Source organism: Leucopleurus acutus (assembly GCF_964270905.1).
Source record: "Leucopleurus acutus genome assembly, chromosome: 1".
Taxonomy (NCBI): Eukaryota; Metazoa; Chordata; class Mammalia; order Artiodactyla; family Delphinidae; genus Leucopleurus; species Leucopleurus acutus.
The window spans coordinates 2,286,745-2,307,201 of record NC_139142.1 but is presented as its reverse complement, the minus strand read 5'-3'; the positions used below and the strand labels follow the sequence as shown (position 1 = coordinate 2,307,201).

General features: G+C 47.9%; 1 protein-coding gene across 1 annotated transcript in view; it reads left to right on the top strand.

Moving 5' to 3' along the window:
• TRAF3 (TNF receptor associated factor 3) overlaps positions 1-20,457 on the top strand; it is a 111,217-nt gene that overhangs the window by 24,369 nt on the left and 66,391 nt on the right. The window contains exon 2 of the mRNA XM_082838136.1: positions 17,620-17,743. The gene's annotated coding sequence lies outside the window, so the exon portion shown is untranslated. The remainder of the gene's footprint in view (positions 1-17,619; positions 17,744-20,457) is intronic.

Below are 20,457 nucleotides of genomic sequence, written 5' to 3'. Positions count from 1 at the left end.
CTCCTGGAAACCGAATGTACAGCACGTGAGGATTATTTTTATGTTTTATGATAAAAATCTTTCACAGCATAGAATTTTGAAGACCTTTGAGGACAGGAGCAGCTCTTTGAAGGTAATAAACCTCAGTTTGGCTTAGAAGTTCATCTAGTTGAAATTAAACTAAGGAGGTTCACATCAAACCCCAGGCAATCTTCATGTGTTCAAGAAGCTCATTAGAAATCTGCTTTACCAAAAACAAGTTCTTTGGCTACTTGTGATGGAAAATGCTTGAATAAGCAATTTAAAATTCAGCATACGCTGTTCAAAAACGATCATTTTAAAAGATTCATGGACAGAGCACTTTATATGTATTAGTATTTTATAATAGGTGCTGTGGGGGATAGAAATAGAGTTTTCTTGCCTTCAGAGAACATGTAGTCTGAGGAGGGGCAGACACGCAGACGGTGTGAACAGTTAGACAAGGCAGAACAGTGCACAGGGTGTGATAGAGGGATAGTATTAGTAATCATGGTAGTGACAGAGGCAGAGGCATCATGGTGTGGGACGTCAGAGCACAGCGTGGGAGTGATGGTGCTTAGAACCATGGTTGGAAAACTACACGTTTGAAAATAGTTTTTAGGTTTTTATAAGGTTGTAAAAATAAACAAGAAGAGTATGTATGTGACAGAGACCATCAGTGGCCCACAAAGCCTAAAATATTTATTTATTTATTTATTTTTATTTATTTATTTTTGGCTGCGTTGGGTCTTTGTTGCTGCGCATGGGCTTTCTTTAGTTGCGGCGAGCGGGGGCTACTCTTCGTTGCAGTGTGCGGGCTTCTCATTGCAGTGGCTTCTCACTGCGGAACATGGGCTCTAGGTGCATGGGCTTCAGTAGCTGCGGCTCGTGGGCTCAGTAGTTGTGGCTCACGGGCTCTAGAGCGCAGGCTCAGTAGCTGTGGCGCACGGGCTTAGTTGCTCTGCGGCATGTGGGATCTTCCCGGACCAGGGCTCGAACCTGTGTCCCCTGCATTGGCAGGCGGATTCTTAACCACTGCGCCACCAGGGAAGGCCCTAAAATATTTATTTTCTGGCCCTTTACAGAAAAGAGTTTGCTGACTCTTGGTTTAAGGGTCAGGAAATGCTTCATAAAGACTAAAATTTGAGCAGGTGTTTTACAGGATAAATAACACCTTGATTTTCAGGGCAGCAGGGATGTTGTGCTGCAAGAGGGCCAAAGGTGAGAGAAAAGACGGGGTGGGGAGCACAGAGACCGTACATCACACACGGTGCTGTGGGCTGTGGTTGGAGCTTAGGGTGGGCGAAGAACGTCTTGGGACCTGGGCAAGGAGGGGCGGGGGCAAAGGGCATGGCTTATCTTAAATACCAACAAGCTTGAGCTCAATTCTGAAGTGTGTCCTGAGCCCTCAGAAGCTTTTGAGTCAGAGAACGTCAGTGTTGCAATCAGAGTTAATTGTGCGAACTTGAAATAACAGTCCTTTTTTCCCTGAGTCATGCTCTCCTAAACTGCAAAATGTTTCTTTAGAGGTGATCGTATCGCTTAATAGGCCACTGACTCTGTGGCAGTTGATGTGCACTTGGGTCCAGAATTCCTGGTTTAAGGCTGAAGATTGGTTGATGTGCTTTTCATACTTGTTGACATTTCCTGATCAGCAGCAGACCTTGGTGGAGTCTCAGTGATCACGTAAATTGAGGAACTTGAAAGAATCTCTAGAAAGGTGGAAAAATTCTTGCTGAAGTTGATGTGTATTTCCACTGTTAAACTTCTGCATGGAGGATTTCAATTTTCTGTGCTCTGTCAGCCTGCCCAGGTGTGGTTGTATTCTCTGAGAGGTAAAAAGTAGAAAAGGTGCCCTGATGAGGGTGGACGTCTGGATTCCCAATGATGGACCTTCTCTGAAGGCAGAACCTTTACAGTTATCTGTTTCCAGAAGGGGGTCTCCCAGGGGAAAGCTGGGTAGAGGTATCCTAACTTTATAGGTGTGTGTACCCAGAGAAAATGCGGGAAGATAAAAATAAAGGAAATAAATTTTCTCATTATCCCCCACTATAAACATATAGGAGTACAGTCTTTGACTCCCTTTTCAGTACGTGTGCACGTAGATAATTTTGTGAGAATCACGTCCTGTACCTTGTACTTGTTACCTGCAGTAGAGTGCAGTGTGGCCTGACAGTTAAGGGGGATGCTGAATTGCCGTGTTTCTTTTTTTCTTTTTTTTTATACAGCAGGTTCTCATTAGAATTGCTGTGCTTCTGTGGTTCTCCCTGGTGCGTCCTTCATGCTTGCTCTCCGTTGGTTCTCTTGTGAGCACAGGAGGGGTGCTCTTGATCGACTCTGAGCCCTCACCGACAGGGAACCATTGGCCTGTGGACCGTTTTTCGCGGAAGTCGGCACGCTGGTCTCGGAGTGAGAAGCTGACGGAGGCCTTCCTTCTGGCCTCTTGATTGGACTCTTGGCTTTCTCCAGAGTTGTTCAGGCGGGCTAACATTGTAAAGAATATGCTGCTCTAGCCAGATGGCAGTTGCTTTTCCGAACCAAGCCCTTCAGAAAGGTCTTGTTTGCACCAGGGTTATCCCTGAGGAGTCCTGACCAGTCCTGGGAGGTCAAGGCTCCACCCCCGCCTGGGCTTGTCTACCCAGAGCCTCCCTCCACACTGTGCGCCTGAGATTTACCGTGGTCCTGGGGTGCAGCCACCCCCCTTAGTGGGGCTGTGTGACTCAGTCTGCCCTTCCCCAGGACACCTTGCCTGGGAAATTGGCCCCCTTGGAGTCAGCAACAAATACACGGGTCCCTGTGGACTTCGCTTCAGAAGGGGTTCATCCACGCGACCACCATCCGCTTACACCCTCTCTCTCTTGCTGAGCTTCCCGAGAGCCACACTGCCCCCATACTGGAGTTCTGGCGTCCTGAAAGAGGTGTGCGCGTGCGTGTGTGTCTTTGTTTTAAGAAAAAAGCCATTGTAGTCATGGTAGAATGTTTAGAAAACGTAGATATTTTCCATTGCCTCACCACTGTTAATATTTTGGTATATATCATTCATGCCTCCTTTGGGGGCATAATCTTAACGCATTTTTACAGAAATAGGAATATAGTTAAATAATTTTTAGCTTTTAAAAACACTCTGTTAAAATTAAAAAACACCCCTTTTTATTCAAAAAGCAACGCCCATTCAGTTCTAGGAAAATCATGTATTAAAACCAAAAGATGAACAATGTAAATCTCATTCTGCCCGCTCAGATCACTACCGTGTATGCTTTTCTAAGCGTCTTTGTGGCATACATATGTTTTCTTTTTATAAAGATAGAATTATTCTATAAAACACCATTTTATAATATGCTTTTAAAAATAATAACTTTAGGGCTTCCCTGGTGGCGCAGTGGTTGAGAGTCCGCCTGCCGATGCAGGGGACGCGGGTTCGTGCCCTGGTCCGGGAAGATCCCACATGCCGCGGAGCGGCTGGGCCCGTGAGCCGTGGCCGCTGAGCCTGCGCGTCCGGAGCCTGTGCTCCGCAACGGGAGAGGCCACAACAGTGAGAGGCCCGCATACCGCAAAATAATAATAATAATAACTTTATTGAGATGTAATTCACGTGTAACATTCACCATTTTAAAGTGTACAATTCTGTCATTTTTAGTATATTCAGTAATTTGCAATGATCACCACTTTCTAATTTTAGAACACTTTCATCATCCCCAAAAGAAACCTTGTGCCCGTTTGCTGTCACTTCTCATTCTCCCCCACCCCCAACCCTAGGCCTTCATTAATCTATTTTCTGCCTCTACTGATTTGCCATTTCTGGAAATTTCATCCAAACGAGATCATACAATATGTGTTCTTTGCGTCTGATTTCGTTCGTGGAGCATGTTTTCAAGGTTCATCCATGTTGCAGCACATAACAGTAGATCATGTTTATAGGCAAATGGTATTCCATTGTATGGATAGACCACATTTTGTTTATACATTCATCAGTTGATGGACATTGGGTTGTTTCCCCTTTTTGGATATTATAAATAACGCTGCTGTGAACAATCCTGTCAAGTTTTTGTGAGAACCTAAGTTTTTGTATCTGTTGTAAACAAAGCTGGACCATGTGGTAACTGTATGTTTAACATTTTGAAAGACTGCAAGACGGTTTTTCAAAGCAGCTGGGACATTTTCCATTACCATCAGCAGTGTATGAAAGTTCTAGTTTCTCCACATCTTCACTAAACACTGTTATTGTTCATCTTTTTTATTTTAGACATCCTAGTGGGTGTGAAATGGTATCTCATTGTGGTTTTTGGTTTGCATTTCCCTGATGACTAATTATGTTAAACATCCTTTTGTGTGCTTATTGACCATTTAGATATCTACCTTGGAAAAATGTTTATTCTTTGCCCATTTTTAAAGTTGGGTTGTCTTTTTGTTATTGAGTGTAAGAGTTCTTTACATATTCTGAGTACAATTCTTTCATCAGGTATATGACTTATAACTATTTTCTCCATGCTGTGAGGTGTCTTCTCACTTTCTTGATGGTGTCCTTTAATTTTGATGACATCCAGTGTATCTATTTTTTCTTTGGTTGCTTGTGCCTTTGGTGTTATATCTAAGAAACCATTGCCTAATCCAAGACGAGGAAGATTTACTCCTGTTTTCTTCTAAGAGTTATATAGTTTTAGCTCTTACCTTTAGCCTAGAATCCATTTTGAGTTGGTTTTTGTGTATGGTGTGAGGTAGGGGTCTAGTTTCATTCTTTTGCATGTGGATATCCAATTGCCTATTAGTTGAAAAGACTATTCTTTCCCCCCTCGAACAGTCTCAGTACCCTTGTCAAAAACTGATTGACCACAGGGGACTTCCCTGGCAGTCCATTGGTTAAAACTCGGTGCTTCCACTTCAGGGGGCACAGGTTCGATCCCTGGTCAGGGAACTAGGATCCCACATGCAACGCAGCGCAGCCCCCCGAAAAAATAAAGATTAAAAATAAATAAATAAATATTTTTTAAAAGGATTTAAAAGATGAATTGACCACAAATGTAAGAGCTTATTTCTGGACTCTAAATTCTATGCTCTTGATCTATATGTCTGTTAAAATTGGGTATCATGAATCCTCCACATTTGCTCTTTTTCAAGATTGTTTTGTCTGTTCTGAGTCCCTTGCATTCCCTTATGCATTTTAGGATCAATTTCTGCAACGTATAACTTTCTTTGTTTCACTTATTATGTCATGAACATTTTCTTTTTTCTTAGTCTATAATTGTACTATAACACAGTAGCCCTGAGTCCCGTGTGGCTAGTGAGCACATGAAATGTGGCCAGTCCAGATTGAGGTGTGCTGTAGGTATAAACTGACAACAGATTTCCAAGAGTTAGAGTGGAAAAAAAGAACACAAAATATCTCATTAATAATTTTTTATATTGATTACATATTGAAGTTATAAAATTTTATATTGGGTTAAATAATATACATTACGTAAGTTTACCTGTTTCTTTTTACCTTTTTAAGTTGGCTACTAGATTTAAAATTATTTGATTCTCATATTTATGTTGGAAGTACTTTTTAGTAGAATGGCATCCAATTTGGTTGATTATTTGGTGGTTGTATGATTGTGTCAGAGTTTCTTGATTCAGTTCTCTGTTGTTGGACACTTGGGTTGTTTCCAGTTTTCTCCATTTACAGCGTCGTGAGGGGTAACCTCGTAGCCGGGTCTTCCTGCCCGCCTGTGATGCTGCCAGGACAGGGTTCATAAGGAGGACTTGAGAATGTGTTTGCTGTCCTTCTGAGTCAAGGGTATATGCAAACCCTTGTGTTACGGCGCTGAGTAAGTGAGTGAATGTTTCCTATTAACGGAAACATCTTTCACAGTAAGGCTGCAAACAGATTCAACAGATATTCATTGAGCCCCCTGCTTTAAGTTGGGTTCTGACCCAAGAGTTGGGGAAACAGTGATGAATGAGTCCAGATTCTAGCCCTCTCGAAGTTTATATTCTAATGGGGGAGAGGGATCGTCAACAAACCGTGAACTGTATCAGTGGATGCCAAAGAGCGATGTGAGGAGGACACAGAAGCAGGCTTATGGGCTGGCGTGTAGCAGCGTGGTCAGGGAAGGCCTTTCTGAGCAGGCAACATTGACGCAGGGGCTGAAACAGAAGGAAGGAAGGGAGCCATGCAAAGATCTGCGAGAAGAAGGTTTTTAGGTAGAGGGGTCGGGAAGTTCAGACACCTTGAAGTGGGAGTATGTGTGTTTTAGAAACAGCAAGGAGGCCACTGTGGCTGGAGCTTGGTGAGAAGTGCGGTTGGATTGGGGATATGTTTTGAAGATGGAGCTGACAGTCTTTGCTGATGACTGGGTGTGGGGCATGTGAGGAAGGGGAGGCTTTTATGACCTAAGCACTTGTATGGTGCCGTTTATGGAGCCAGGGATTGCTAGAGGTGGATCAGAGGGCAGGGGGCACCAGGAGTTCAGAAGTGCCTTTCGGGTACTCACGTGGAGATGTTGAGTTGTTAATGAGATGTACCCGCCTGGAAATCACGGGGGAGGTGGGGCTGGAGAGACATTTTTGGAGTCAGGCAAAGCTACTTGGACATCAAGCAGGTCGAGTGAGAGTTGACCATTGGATTTGGGAACCTGGAGGTCTTTGAGGACTTCGGCAAGCGTGGTGTTGGGAAGCTGCTGTAGCGTGGCGGGTACGAGTTAAGGGAGGATGGGATGTGTGTGTTGACAACTCCTAGAAAGAGTTTGCTCTAGGTGAACAGAAAGATAGGGGTGGGGAGCTGGGATAGACTGCCTCTTCCTCGGGCACTGGTGGGGGTGGTCCTGGAGAGAGGCTGAGGTGGCAGGGGCTTTGGGCCAGGGCCAGGGTGGAGGGTGAGGCCTTGCCCACAGGATCAGGAGAGAAGGCAAAGGAGACCGGCAGGGCTTTCACTTGGCCGTGGGAGGATGAGAAAAGATTGCCTCTGTTTCCAAAAGCTAAGAGTGACAAGGAGGGAAGGGGTGTTGTAGGATGTTGTGGGGTTAAATGTAAAATTTGTATGAATGTTTAATGTGAAACCTGAGACTTCGCGTAAGTTGAGTTGCCTCAGAATGCTTACCCTCGGGGTTCTCTCTCCCGTGCCTTTGGGTGTATTTTGTATTCATTATTGTATTCTATTGTTTCGCTGTTAAATCTCACCCAAGTGAGTATTTAACCTTAAAGAGTTTGGGATTCACTTACACATTTTGTTATCTTTAGTAGAGCTTTTGCAGCTGCTCCAAATATCCCTCTGTTGGTGCATCTGAATAGTTGCGCGGCAAGCGCTGCATTCTGGGCGGGGAAGGCCACGCGGGAAGCCACGGGGTGTCTGTAGGTGGAATGCGGCCCTCGATTCCACCCCTTTCCCAGGTAAGGGTGTGGAGGAAGGCAGGGCCCCTGAAGTGCCACACCTTCCAAGGACATTTGAGTGAACCTTTTCCTGTTTTCACAAAGTGATGAACAGCTGTGCTGTGCATCTTTTCACTCTGGCAGAGTGGTTTGCGGGAGTGTAGTGCTGTTAGCCAGCCTTTTACGGGACTTAATCAGCGCTGATGAAAAGTTCTTCTTCTTTCCTAGTTATCACATTGCCTGCTTTCTTTCCTTTCTATACAGTTTTAGTATAATTAAGTCCCCCTTCCCCATTTAGGTCCTTCAGCCTCCTTAGTAGAAAGTGCTGCGAACAGTCGGATTCGCTTCATGGGGTTGGGAGCGTGTGGAACGTCAGCGTTCTGGTCCCTCTCTGTTGACAGATGAGATGGCCGAGGCTTAGAGCCAGCTTGGTTTGTACCTGGAGGTTATTTGCATGACTAGGTCACATGCCCCTTGCTTCCCAGTTCTCCCACGACCGCCTGGACAGCCGTGTGAAGCCTGCTCCTTCCCTCGCCCTGTCTTGAATTCCAGAGCAGCGCTCCCATTCCCGAGGCTGGCTTCCTGCGGGCACTGGAGGAGAGGCCTTCCCAGACCGCCCTCCGCATGGCTCCGCTGGAGGGTCTGCATGGGCACCTTCTGACCGCGGCAGTGTTTGCCACGTGCGACGGGGAGCATTTGCTCGGTACTCCCCGAGTTCCATGAAGGCAGGGACTGCAGCCTGTTTTCAGCCTGCTATATATATCCAGCCTCTGCTGAGGGGCCTGGCACACTCGTGCCCAGAAAGTTTGCAAAACAAACAAACGTGTATGTAAATCTAGACTTTTAATCCAGATTGCTGTTGTCTCCTGGCCATTCGAGGGGGCTCATGTGTCCCTGTTTCCGCCAGGGCTTGTCCTGTTGTCATTTAACAATCCTTTGCTACTCTTGGGGGCTGGGGTGTTTTGGAGTTTGGAATTTTGGAGATTTTAGAATGGAATGTGTGAATAGACCACACACACATCGTGGAACATCCTAGGCAGCACCGTGTGATCAGACACTAAGATCTTTGCAGCAGGTGTGTGACCATTCGCGGCCAGTGGGACAGAGGCTGTGGGAGCCCCACACCGCGCCAGGGCATGTTATGAACATGTTTTCAGAGCTTTTGGGATTTCGGAATCACAGATAAGGGACCGTGGACCTGTTTGGGTGCATGTCTGTTTTTCAGGCATTTGTGCCAAGTGGGCTGGGAAAGAGGAAAACACAGTGCCTGTGCTCCCTTGGGGTGCTGTGCGGAGCACACATGGGGAGGGCAGCGCTGGCGGTCACTGGCTTTGCTGTCATCCCCCGCCCTTGCTTTCGAGAAGTGTTCTCCCCCGAGGCGCTGGCTGCGGGGCACCGTGCCGCGGTGCGGGGCGTGTAGGTGGTGGCTGTCCTGCGTCATCCTGGGTCCCTTCCCTCGAGCCTGGCCGCCTGGCCACAGGTTCAGGGCGGAAGAGGGAGGCTCGGACGAGGTGCTGCACGGCACGTGGTCTTCCGTTCCAGACCCTGTGTACCTCTTTCCCCTCCACGGTTGTGAATGAAGCCTCCCGGCTGGGTGGAGAACTTTGAGGCCCTCAGCTCTGGGGTGGCCTGTCTGCACTCTCACACGCTGCCCTCTTGAGCCAAAAGTTTTCAACATTGGGTGGATTTAATATATGTTTTCTGACTTTTAAAATGTGAGTATAGTTTTATTTTGATGTTTTTAGGGTGAGCTTTTGACGTAAATAGAAATCTTTAATTTAAAAAGCTTTACCTGCTTTCTGAGATGGTGCTTTTGCGTTTTGAAAAACTGTTTAATTGCCAGGCTGCAGGAAAGCTTGCCTTTTTAAATTAGAAACCAAAGAGCCAATACTGAAATATGTCTAGACATGTGGATTTCAGGCATTTGAAAAGGATACAGGGTGAAATCGTTTGTACCTGAAGCAGGTGTCACTTTGTATCTGAAGTTTTTATGTGATCTTTGATAAATTACGTAGATTGTATTAACTCTTATCTGAACATATACATTAAAGATTATTCTTCCAAAAGATTTAGAATTAGTTTTGTCCAAGGTACTGGACTTCAGATTTAATGAGCCATGACACTGAATCAGAAACACACTTTCAGTCTTTCAGATGTTATGAGATATTATAGTTTTCAAAAAGACTTGTGAGAATGGTCTTTTGCGATATATTTTAAGATAGTTAAGAATAGCGTTTGTATTGTAAAAATTTCCTTCAAGACACATTCTGGGGTTTTATGAGTGATTAATGGTGGCATCACCCAGAGTTTTGTGGTTAATATTTGCAAATAATTTATTTAACAGGGTTTAAAAGAGACTCCTCGGGCTTCCCTGGTGGCGCAGTGGTTGAGAGTCCGCCTGCCGATGCAGGGGACGCGGGTTCGTGCCCCGGTCTGGGAAGATCCCACATGCCGCGGAGCGGCTGGGCCCGTTGAGCCATGCCCGCTGAGCCTGTGTGTCCAGAGCCTGTGCTCCGCAACGGGAGAGGCCACAACAGTGAGAGGCCCGCATACCGGAAAAAAAAAAAAAAAAAAGAGACTCCTCGTGTTTTATAGTTACCCTTTTGGGGGGACCAATGTATAACATAAAAAGTATCCTGTGGTATTATCTTTGCTACAGATGTGTTACGTTTATAGAATTGGAAATATTTGATTTCTTAGAGTGTGTGTATCAATAGATTATGTAGTTTAAAATGTTTGCATCTGTATTTCATATATAAACATATCAGTTTCCCAGTGTAGCCTTTAGAGTATCATAGGAGACTAAGGGTTTTTAAAAGGTCATAATAGAAAAGTTGTGTGTGTTTTAATTACTTAAGTGTTTTTTCCTCCTGGGGTTGTTAAAAAAACAAAACAAAACAAAAAAAACCCACTGAATGTAACATATGAGAAAATGTTAAATGGATGCAACACTGTATGTAAGATTTTCCACAGACGTTTTTATTCACAGTGAGGCACAATGGGAAGGCTCCATTAATTAACACGTTAGATGGTATCATAATTCTGGAAAAACCATTTCACCATAGGGGTGTTTGCAAAAACTGAAGCCATCTCTGCCAGGTTTTGACATTGCTTAGCTCTTTAGGTAGCAAGAGACGCAGTGTCAAAACCAGTTTAAAATTACCTATGTTGTCAACATGCACATTTTCTTTATTCAGTATTTAAACTACGGATTTACCAACCTGAGTAGTTTGAAATACAGTAGCATAAAAAGAATTAGATCTACCAAACTGAAAATGTGTGCATATCTAAAGAAGTTTCTTTTCTTGATTTTGGTTAAGCTAACAGAAGTATCTTCACATCTGTAATTTCTGGTAACTTAATGAGAACACACTGAACTTTTGGGCCACAATAAATTTTCCCATTATGTAAAATATTTTACACACTGATTGACTCATTGTGAGCTGTGAGTAGACATGATTCTCTTCCTGCGGAAAATAGAAACACACGTTATTGTAATGACGGTTTTAGCCAATTACAGAACTGTGCTTAGGTGGCTATGTTGCCTTCTGTTGGTTGGGTTGTTGAAAACTTTGAGATGGACACACAGCAACGGGAGTGAGTTGGGAGCTCTTTTGCTGGGTGTAGAGGATGTAGTCTTTCTATAAATGTTATTTCGTACATAGGCTTGTTTTTGTTTTTATGAGTTTTATGTTCAGTCACTGCCACTGTGTGTGTGTTCTTTGACTGTATTGACTTCAAGTCTTGTAAATATTTCTGGGTCTTAAAAACCCAAGTGCTCATATTTATTTCATAGTAGAAAGAACTAATGAGTCCTTTTCGGCGATGGTGGTGGGGTTGGTAGTTTCCCTAGTGGTCATCCACCCTTGTGTTTAAAAGTGCTATGTTTGTATATAGGTGTCATTTATATTTTACATTAAATCTAAAATCCATTTTTTTGGTACAGAATGGGTGAACTGTGAGATTTGGGGGAGAGAAAGAGTTACCAGAAATGGTTATGAGTTGTTTTGAACAATGAGAAGCTTATTTACAATTATTTGGAAGGGGCACCCCCAAAATAATGCATTTTGGGGGGGCAAAATGAAGACTTGTTATAACGTGTTCCCTTTTTTATTTCTTTAATTGAGATGGTGAGCTGCATCTCATTAAGTGATGTTAATTAACTATCAGATGTTTGGCCTTTTGCTTGACTGTGTCTTCTTTTTAAAAGATACCTTTATTGAGGTAGTCGCATACCATAGAGTTCACCTCTTCTAAGCGTCCAGTTCAGTGACGTTTAGTATATTCACAGAGTACTGTGCAACCATTGCCTATTTGGGACATTTCCTGTGAATTGGAGCATGCAGTATGTGGTCCTTTGTGTCTGGCTCTCTCACCTAGCATCACGCTCTCAAGCTTCATCCGTGTTGTAGCACGTGTCAGCAGGCTGTTCCCTTTTGTGGCTGAATAGTGTTCCTTTGTGTGGATGCACCACATTTTATGTATCCGTTAAGTCCATTGATAGACACTTGTGTTGTTTCCCCTTTTGGGCTGTTATGAATAGTCCAGCTCGGAACATTCACGTACAGGTGTTTTGTGGGACAGATGTTTTCGTTTCTCTTGGGTGTAGACCTAGAGGGGTTTGCACCAGCTTTGACTTACTGTTCAGGTTCCCATTTAAATTTGTAGAGAGGATTTACTTCTTGTAACTGGGCCTTTATTGGTGACCTGGTCGCTCCTGTTTCATGTTGGAAGCCCCTGGGCCCTGTGGCCTGGAGAAGCAGCCAGAATATGCAATATCCTTCTTTCCTAAGATCAGATCCCATCACAGGGTCTTATCAAATAAGTGTCCCGTTAGATTTTTTTTGCAGCTAATTAAGCCTGTTCTGCATCCAGGCCAGCTAACTCTTGTCTGTATTTTATATTGATATTTTTCTTGTATTCTTCTCCCTGCTTCTTCCTGGGGACACCCTTTGTTCTTCAGCCCCAGCAGCACAGGGAGTGACTGAGTGATTTGTCTGTCTGTGTATTTTCCCTTCAGGCAGTATACACTCACTCCTTTGGCTTTTTTTACGGTAATTTTGGTAACTGGGTTGTGTCTATTTTTGAAGTAGTAAACACCGTAAGATAGTAGTGATACTCTTGAGCATTTTGTTAAGTATCCAAATGAGACCTATAGGGATGTTTCCATAATTTGTATCAAATTCATGTAAACGTACATTAGCAATATTAGCTAATTGCCTGAGTTAGTTATGAATTTCATTACTGCTCTTTAATAAAGGAGCAGGTTGTGCCGTGGTCATTCCAATTAATGGGGAGAGCCCTTCAGGTCTCTCATCATGTATTTAAACTGAGTTAAGCTTGGAAAAATAATTATTGAGTGCTTTGTGGATACTGGCTTTATTTTGTGACAGTTGTGCCTTACATTTTGAGAAGCTTATGCTTTCAGGAACCTTACGCATGCATTAAAGCAGTTAATCAGAGCTTCCCTGGTGGCGCAGTGGTTGAGAGTCCGCCTGCCGATGCAGGGGACACGGGTTCGTGCCCTGGTCCGGGAAGATCCCACATGCCGCTGAGCGGCTGGGCCCGTGAGCCATGGCCCCGGAGGCTGCGCTCCGCAGCGGGAGCGGCCACAACAGTGAGAGGCCCGTGTACCACCAAAAAAAAAAAAAAAAAAAAAAGCAGTTAATCAGTTCAACTCTGTGAGGTTTGTAGGATGAGTGTTACTCCTTTCCTACAGACAAGAGATTGCAGGTTCGGAAAGAGAGCGGCCGGTTGGGAGCCGGCGTCAGAGGGAGCAGGGTGTGCGAGAGCGGGCCCTGCCCCACCAGGAGGGCTGTGCAAAGTCCAGAGCCCGCAGCCAGGCGGCCCTGCTTGAGCGCCCCGGCGGTGCACCTGAAAAATTCCTTCTCGTCTTTGAGTCTGGCCGCCGCAGCGTGCAGTGGAGACGGTAGGAAGCCGCTGCCGGGCCGGCGGGCGGGGCCTGGCTCTGTGCGCTGCTGGGCCTGGCTCGCTGCCCTTGGCTTTCAGATGGCGGACCTGGGAGGCGGGTGCTGAGTGGCCTCGTAGCGGCCGCCCCCCCCCCCCCCAGCCCGCCGCCGCTGGCCCTCGAAACCCCACCCCCACGCAGCTCTCAGCGCTGGGCCTGGGGTCTCAGCCCCGGGCCACTGTCGCCCCTCCCGCACGTCGAAGATTGCTTGTCCGGGAAGCACAGAGTCTTGAGGTCAGACCCCTGCCAGCTCCCCCAGACCCTCCTGGGAGAGCCCGCTCGGGCCGGAGCCCCGCGTTCTGGCGACCCAGGCTCAGGTTTCCGAGGAGCTGAGGAGTGGTTTGACAGCGGCCGCAGAGAGCCGCCTTGAGCCGCGATTTGAAAGGCGGCATCTGGGGGGAGTGCCTGGCCAGCGCCTAAGTGTGCCGGCAGGCGTTTCATGGAAGTTCCTCTGCGTCCGTTAAACCACACCAGTGGGTCTCTGTAAAGCAACGAGGAATGTCCTCGCGCTGTCTCTTCCTGCCTTCCCTTCTGATCATCCACCTCGTGCCAGTCAGGAATGCCCGCGTGAGGTGCCTCTGGTTTGGTCTGCGATATTCATTTACTCACATCGCGCCTCTCCGGGGAGAGATGGGGTGGGAGGGCTGCAGCAGGTCCATAAATGTGCTCCCTCCTGCTCCCCCGAGTGAAGCCCCAGGGAGGCGCCCTGCTCTCCAGGGGTGCCTGTGGTGAGGCTGTGGCCTGTGGAGCCCAGCGGGGTGGTGTGACTCCTGGGCCTCCCACCTGGCCTGTAGCTGAGATCCTCTGCGCCTCAGGACGAGGGGACGCGGGAGCGCCTCACGGCGTGGAGCAGGGGGCCGCCCCGTGGGGCCCCTGCACGGACGCCGGCCACGCCGGTGACGTGCTGGGCGCTGCAGATCCGCAGTGTCCCTTCCTTACAGTGTGGTCGCCACTCGGGCGATGGGAGCCCAGCGGGAAGGTCCTGGCTGCTGGGGGTGGGAAGGGAGCCGGTGAGGACTTCTGGAGGAGAAGATTCCGGAGGCTGAGGAGTGAGGGGAGTGGGGGACAGAGGGAAGGCAGAGCAGGGTTCTCCCTCGAGAGGAGGGCGGGCTGTTTGTGGGGAAGCCATGGGCCGGGCCGGGTCCTGCCGCTCGATGGGGGAGTGGCCAGTAGTAGGGTCCTTGATTTGCTGGTTCCCTCACCTGGTCCGTTACCTGGTCAGCGTCGGGCTCGGCAGTTTCCACGGTAACCCCGCCGGGAGGTGGTGGCTAGAGCCACGGGGGGACCGCTGCTGTGTCCTGAGGGGCCTGGTGCAGGGCCGCCCTGTTCCGTTCAGAATCTGCCACGTCCGCTTAGTGGCCGTGCGCCCAGGGCGAGTGTGTGCTTCAGGGACCAGGTGCTCGGGTGTCTGTCTGGGCGGCCGTGAGGGTCTGACGGACTTCTGGACGGAGCCTGTGCGCGCTTTCGCTGGGGACTCACTGGCACGTGCCGAGGAACGCTGCACCATTTTGAGGGTGTTCTCCCCTCGTCTCCCCGTTTCTCAGCGGGGGGGCACATCCTTTAGCTCCTGTTAGATGTTCTTCCTCGCAGAACCTTGCCCTGGAACCCCACACCGGCTCCAGTTCCGTCTCCCCGGCTGCGCTGCCCTCCCCCGCATCCCAGTCCTCAAGCCTGGAATGACTTGTCCTCCGTGTGTCACCCCACTGGAGAGCCCCTCCCCATCAGGACAGCGAGCTCGGCCTTACTCATGTCCTTTCACAGATAGCACGTGGTTAATTAATGCTCACTAAATAAACGGAATAAAGCAACGAAGATGAAAGGTCACTTAGTAAGCATGCCACTATCTTAAGTGTCTTTTTCTGAGTTTGGTTGTACGGGCAGTGGTTTAATATTTCAAGTGCGCTGTCTGTGAAGGTAGCTGAGCGTTCAAGGTGATTGCTGCCACTGAGGCACTAGAAGTGCTTGCTGCGCTCGCATCTTCTGGAGTGAAAGTCCTGGTTGGTTCCCTGGAGCTCCTCCGTCGGGCTCTGAAGCTGGCGGTAGGCAGCAGATGTGCAGGATTCTCACCGGGACTGCTTGAGCATTAAGGATGGTGTGTCATCACGCACATTTCATTAATTTCCGCATTTTCACACGGCACGGTACATTGTCAAAGCAATCCTCCAGTGAAAACCACAAACTAGTCAGCCTTTAGGAAACAGGTTGGAAATCTAGAAGTGCTCCCCCCCAAGGTCTTTGCAGCATTTTTTAAAAAGATCTCTACGAAATCTTTGTAATTCAAAAGGCAGCTTTCTGTGCTGGAGAGTGTCTCTCCAGCGCTCTTGCTTCTGAGGTTGGTAGCTTGCAGAAAGACTGCAATGCAGCGGTTGCCAAAGTCTCTGTTAATATGGCAGCAACCGGCGGGGAGGTCTTTTGCTCCCCTTCACAGCTGCTACCTGTGGCCTGCAGTCTGAAGGAGGGGGTAATGAAGGTGGTGCTCCCCTGGACTTAGCCGTTTAGTGATAAGGACAGAGGCAACTTTGTGGACACGGTGCCAGCACAGGCATGTCCTGCAGCTGCTCCGTTAAGTTCCCGATGCGGTGGGCTGCCTGGGGATGTGAGGCTGAAGATGCCTTTGCAGGCTGTGCACGGTATTTGTTTTCTTCTGTGTGTTCATGGTGGATTATGAGAAGGTAAGGGACTTTAAAAACCATGAATGATATGTGTTTTAAATGTTTATCAATGTCCCTGATGAAGGTAAAGAATTATGACTGAGTAGATCTCTCCTGAACCTGAGAAATAAAACTTTGATTTCTTATTAAAGACAGTCTGGACATTTGAACAACTACCTTATTTGTGTTGACAAATGCCGTCTAAATAAATTAAAGATGTTCTTTAAAGAGATCTGCTTTTTCTCTGACTTACTAAACATGGTCAAATTCCAGAGATACAGCTATGGATGTAGTCTGTTTGTTTCTTTAACTTAAGCAGCGACAGTTTCATGAATCTGGTGTGGAACATTTTGTTTTATAAAATCTCAAGCATATGGTGGTGGCTGATGAAGTCTGATTTCCTTAGCTCTTATCTGCCTTCAGATGAGCATCTTCAGTGTGTGCAGCCCTGTCCTTAACCCCGGGGTGAGTTGGATGCTACCTCCAGCTGTTCTGCTTTGTTTATCTAAGAGGCAGGCTGAGAGTCAGAGCTCAGATTTATTTTGCTATGAGTTGGTGGCCCCAAACTGTATTAAATGCATTACGGGTGGTAATTTATATGTGCAACGCCTAGAAATATAATGTCATGGTTACCATGGCGACTGCATGCGTTCTGAAAAGCTTATGAATGGGTTCTGAACCTTCTGGCATTTTGAGTGAGATGTTCCAGCTGAGAGCCTACATTCATGATCAGGGTAAATAAATTCAGCTTCCCTTGAGCAGCACATCCTTTCTCTTCATTTACCAGAGTTGTCACTTCGGCCCAGTTCTTCCTCTGGTGACATCTGCCTTGGTCTCTTGGTTCCTGGCAACAGACTGTGGCTGAGAGATGGTTTTCTGCTTGAGGTTGGGGACTAGCCTGTGTGCGTGCAGCATCCCAGCCCTCCGTGTGCGGCAGCCCAGAATGGACTGGCACGTCCGTGCCTCCTGGGGGCTGGCAGTCCTCGACGTACCCAAAGCATGGTCGCAGCCCTGTGTGCTCGTGAGGTTCCGGCAGAGCTCTCTCCATTTGAAGAGCTGCTTTCCAGCAGCACACCCCAGGGCGCCAGGAGAGCCTGACTTCCAGAGAGGGGGCCCCGCCTATGTCTGCTTCCAGGATATCAGGATGGCTGGCTTTGGAGGGGGAGGCCCAAGTTAGAGAGACCCACATTCAAAGTGCCAAACTTGTGAACATAATAAACGAAGGCCTGTTCTCTTCATTACCAAAGGATCGTTTGCTGGTGTTAGAAATATGTGTAGCATAGTTGGTTTGAAAACCAGTTGCCCTGTGCATGTAAACTGTATTGATATCTTGATTGCGTGGGACTGAAGTATCTCTTGGCTAATATTTTGCAAAAGGCGCCCAGACAGCCTGCTGCCTCGGGGGCTGAGGCCTGGGGCAGCCCTGGGGACGAGGACGGCTGCTGAGGCTCTCTTTCCTGAGCTTAGCCGCACTGGTTCGGGAGGACCGTTCACCCTTGCAGAGAGCTCATTTCTGTTGTTAACAAACATTCAGATCATACGGTTTGAACTTTCAACTTGAAGGAGAGTTGACCTCTCCCGTCAGTGGGTGTGTTGCAGTGACTCACCTACAGGCCTCAGTTAGGAATCGTCATCTAATTCACTCCCTTTATTTTACAGATGAGGAAACTGAGGCCCAGAGAAGCTATGCCACTTGGTTAAGGTCCCAAAGCGGTGAGAACCAGATCTAGGATCAGAAACCTGGCTCTCTGTCCTCCTCAGGATCGCGTTCCTGACAGAAGAGGTTTGCTCTCAGTTCACCGTTCTTCACTTTCCTTTTACAGAAAAGAGGCCTATCATGATAACTGGACCAGCACCCTCTAATTTGTAATTTAAAACATTGCTACCTTCCCTTCCTTCTTTCTTCCGTCAGTCATTGAGCAGCTTCTGCTCACTGTGCTGGAGACTTTGGGGATGGGGGTGGAGGAGGGCAGGCCGCGTGCTGTGCCGAGAGATTAGTGGCGGGTGCACCGGAGCACGCAGCCTGGGTGTCGAGATGAATTCTTCCTCCACAGCTGCACTTCCGCCTGCCTACGGTATTTTCCAGCGAAGCTAAGTGCCCAGCAGTCACCAGGGGTGAACCTGAATCATCACCTATCGAATCAAGGTCACGATACTGTATTTACTAAGACAGAACAACATAGCAACGTTAGGTGCAGCTTACAAGTCACAGCTTATTGCAAGTAATGATGTTCAGCTCACAGGGCTTGAAATATAACTTGGTATGCCAGATGCCGCTTCACCCGGGTTTTTAATTTGCCAGTCTTCAAGAAGATTGGGCTTGTGTTACAGCCTGTATTTTCCTAAATGGCCTCAGTGACACCTCCTATCCTGTGGACTGTCGCACAGTGGGACTTTGGCCGGGAGGTGGGTCTCTGTTCCTTCTCTAGGAACCTGGGCCAGGTGTGTGACCTGCTTCACCCAGTAGTAGGGCAGAAGTGATGCTGTGTGACTTCCAAGCTAGGTCTTAAAAAAGAGGTTCAGTTTTTGCCTGACTTCTCTTTTGGGGACACTTGCTGTGGGGAAAGCCATGCTGTGAAGCCCAGCTAGCTCGGGCAGGGGGAGCACATGGCAAGGCCCGCAAGGAGCCATCCTGAGGCCCCAGTCAGCAGCCTCCCGGGACGGGCGAGTGAGTGGCCGGGCAGGTGACTCTGGTGTTCCACTTTTCTCGCTTCCCAGCTGAGGCATGCTGTACCCGGTCCAGCAGAGCCCCAGCCTGCAGAGCCTGTGAACGTGGCGACTGGGGGTTAGGCCACTCCACGCTGGGGTGACTTATTACGAAGCCTACTTACTGCAGTCCTTAGTGTTTCCATTCATTGATACTAGACATGACATTTTATTTTATTATATGCTGGGTGTAGAAAGCTTAAGAAATTACTGGTTTTGAAAAAATGATTAACCTTAGAAAAAAATTTTAATAACAGCTTTTTGGAGATAATTTGCATAACATAAACTCTACCCTGTTATAGTGCACAGTTCAGTAGTTTTTAGTATATTCCCAGTTGTTCATCCAGAACAATTTTTATCACCTGAAAATGATAATCAGACTCTTAATATAATTTATTCAACAGACAAGGACAAATGAAAGATTAGGATTCCTATGCATTATGTTAAACTGTGGTGTGGGTGTCTAGGACCCAGTAGGCGCTCAGGCCCGTGTTTGCTGATACATGAGCTCAGATGGAAGCGGAAGATGATAACCTGGCAGGTTGAATTGGGCTTGGCTGCAGCGCTTGGAGCATCTGTTATGTGCACGGGAGTTCACCCTGGGTGTTTGGTGAGAGGTGAGCCTTGAACTGGGTTTTCATGGCGGGGAAGTAAGGAACGCGTTTGAGGGACAGAGACTGTGCTACAGTGGGAAGGACATCTCTGGCTGGGTCCCTGTCAGAGGAGAATGGAGCACAGGGTGTTTGCTGGGCAGGGGCAGGTTCAGACGCGTGCTGTGCCTGCGCGCTCCTCCCCCACTGCGCGTACCACACACACACTCGCGCTCCTGCCTGCCCTCCCGTGGGTGTGCGCTGTTCCCTTTCGTGCGTGCACACGCAAAAGCTGACCTCCTGGGCGGAAGGAAGCCGAGGCATGGCCCAAAGAGGAAAGGGCTGCTGACAGCCTGGACCAGGGGTCAGCACACTTTTTCTGTAGTGGGCCAGATAGTAAATGTTTTAGTCTTTGAGGGCCAGTCCTGGGTCTCTGCTGTTGTAGGACATACGTAAACCAATGAGCATGGCTGTGTTCCAGCAAAACTAATTACAAGACGGTGGACACAAGTTTGCCTGCCTCTGGCCTACACGGATCCATCTGATCCACCTGCCTGGTCAGTGGTCCTGGCGCAGACGTGGCTCGTGCCTCCCGTCTCCTGCTCAGGCTTCGAGGCCGTCGGGACGGCCAGTTCTCGGCCCCTGGCTGCTGCCCCGGCATGGAGAGCTTCAGCAGGGCAGCCCGCACCTCCCTCAGCGTTGGATCTCTGACTCGGTACATACACAGCAGGAACTCAGCAGCGTCTGAAGCCCCTGAAAAGTGATAGGGCTGTCGCGGGTTTGGGGAGGGGGGGAAGTGGTGAGCCAAGAGGACAGAAGGAGTAAAGCCAGTGGGTAGGTCCAGTAGTTTCTGGACCCCATTGCTTAGAGGCATGTGGTAGAATGTGGGGAGATCTGGAACGGTTTGGCCCTGCACGAAGAGCCCAGGACCCAAGGCATCATTCCACTTATGTGAGATTAAGTTACCTTTCAAGAGAGCTGCATCAGGAGCCTTAGAAGTTACCTTTCAGGTGGAGAACATTCCTGCTTTTAAATCTTGGGAAACACTGTGGGTTTTTTTGGGTTTTTTTTAATGAGGAATCATGTAACCTAGGTGCCTTACCTAAGAGCCTAATAATCAGATCTCTAAAGCAAGTGCCTTAGCAAACAACAAGGTGTTCAGTTCCCCAGGTAGTTTAGAGGAGATAAAGCCCCAGAGGAA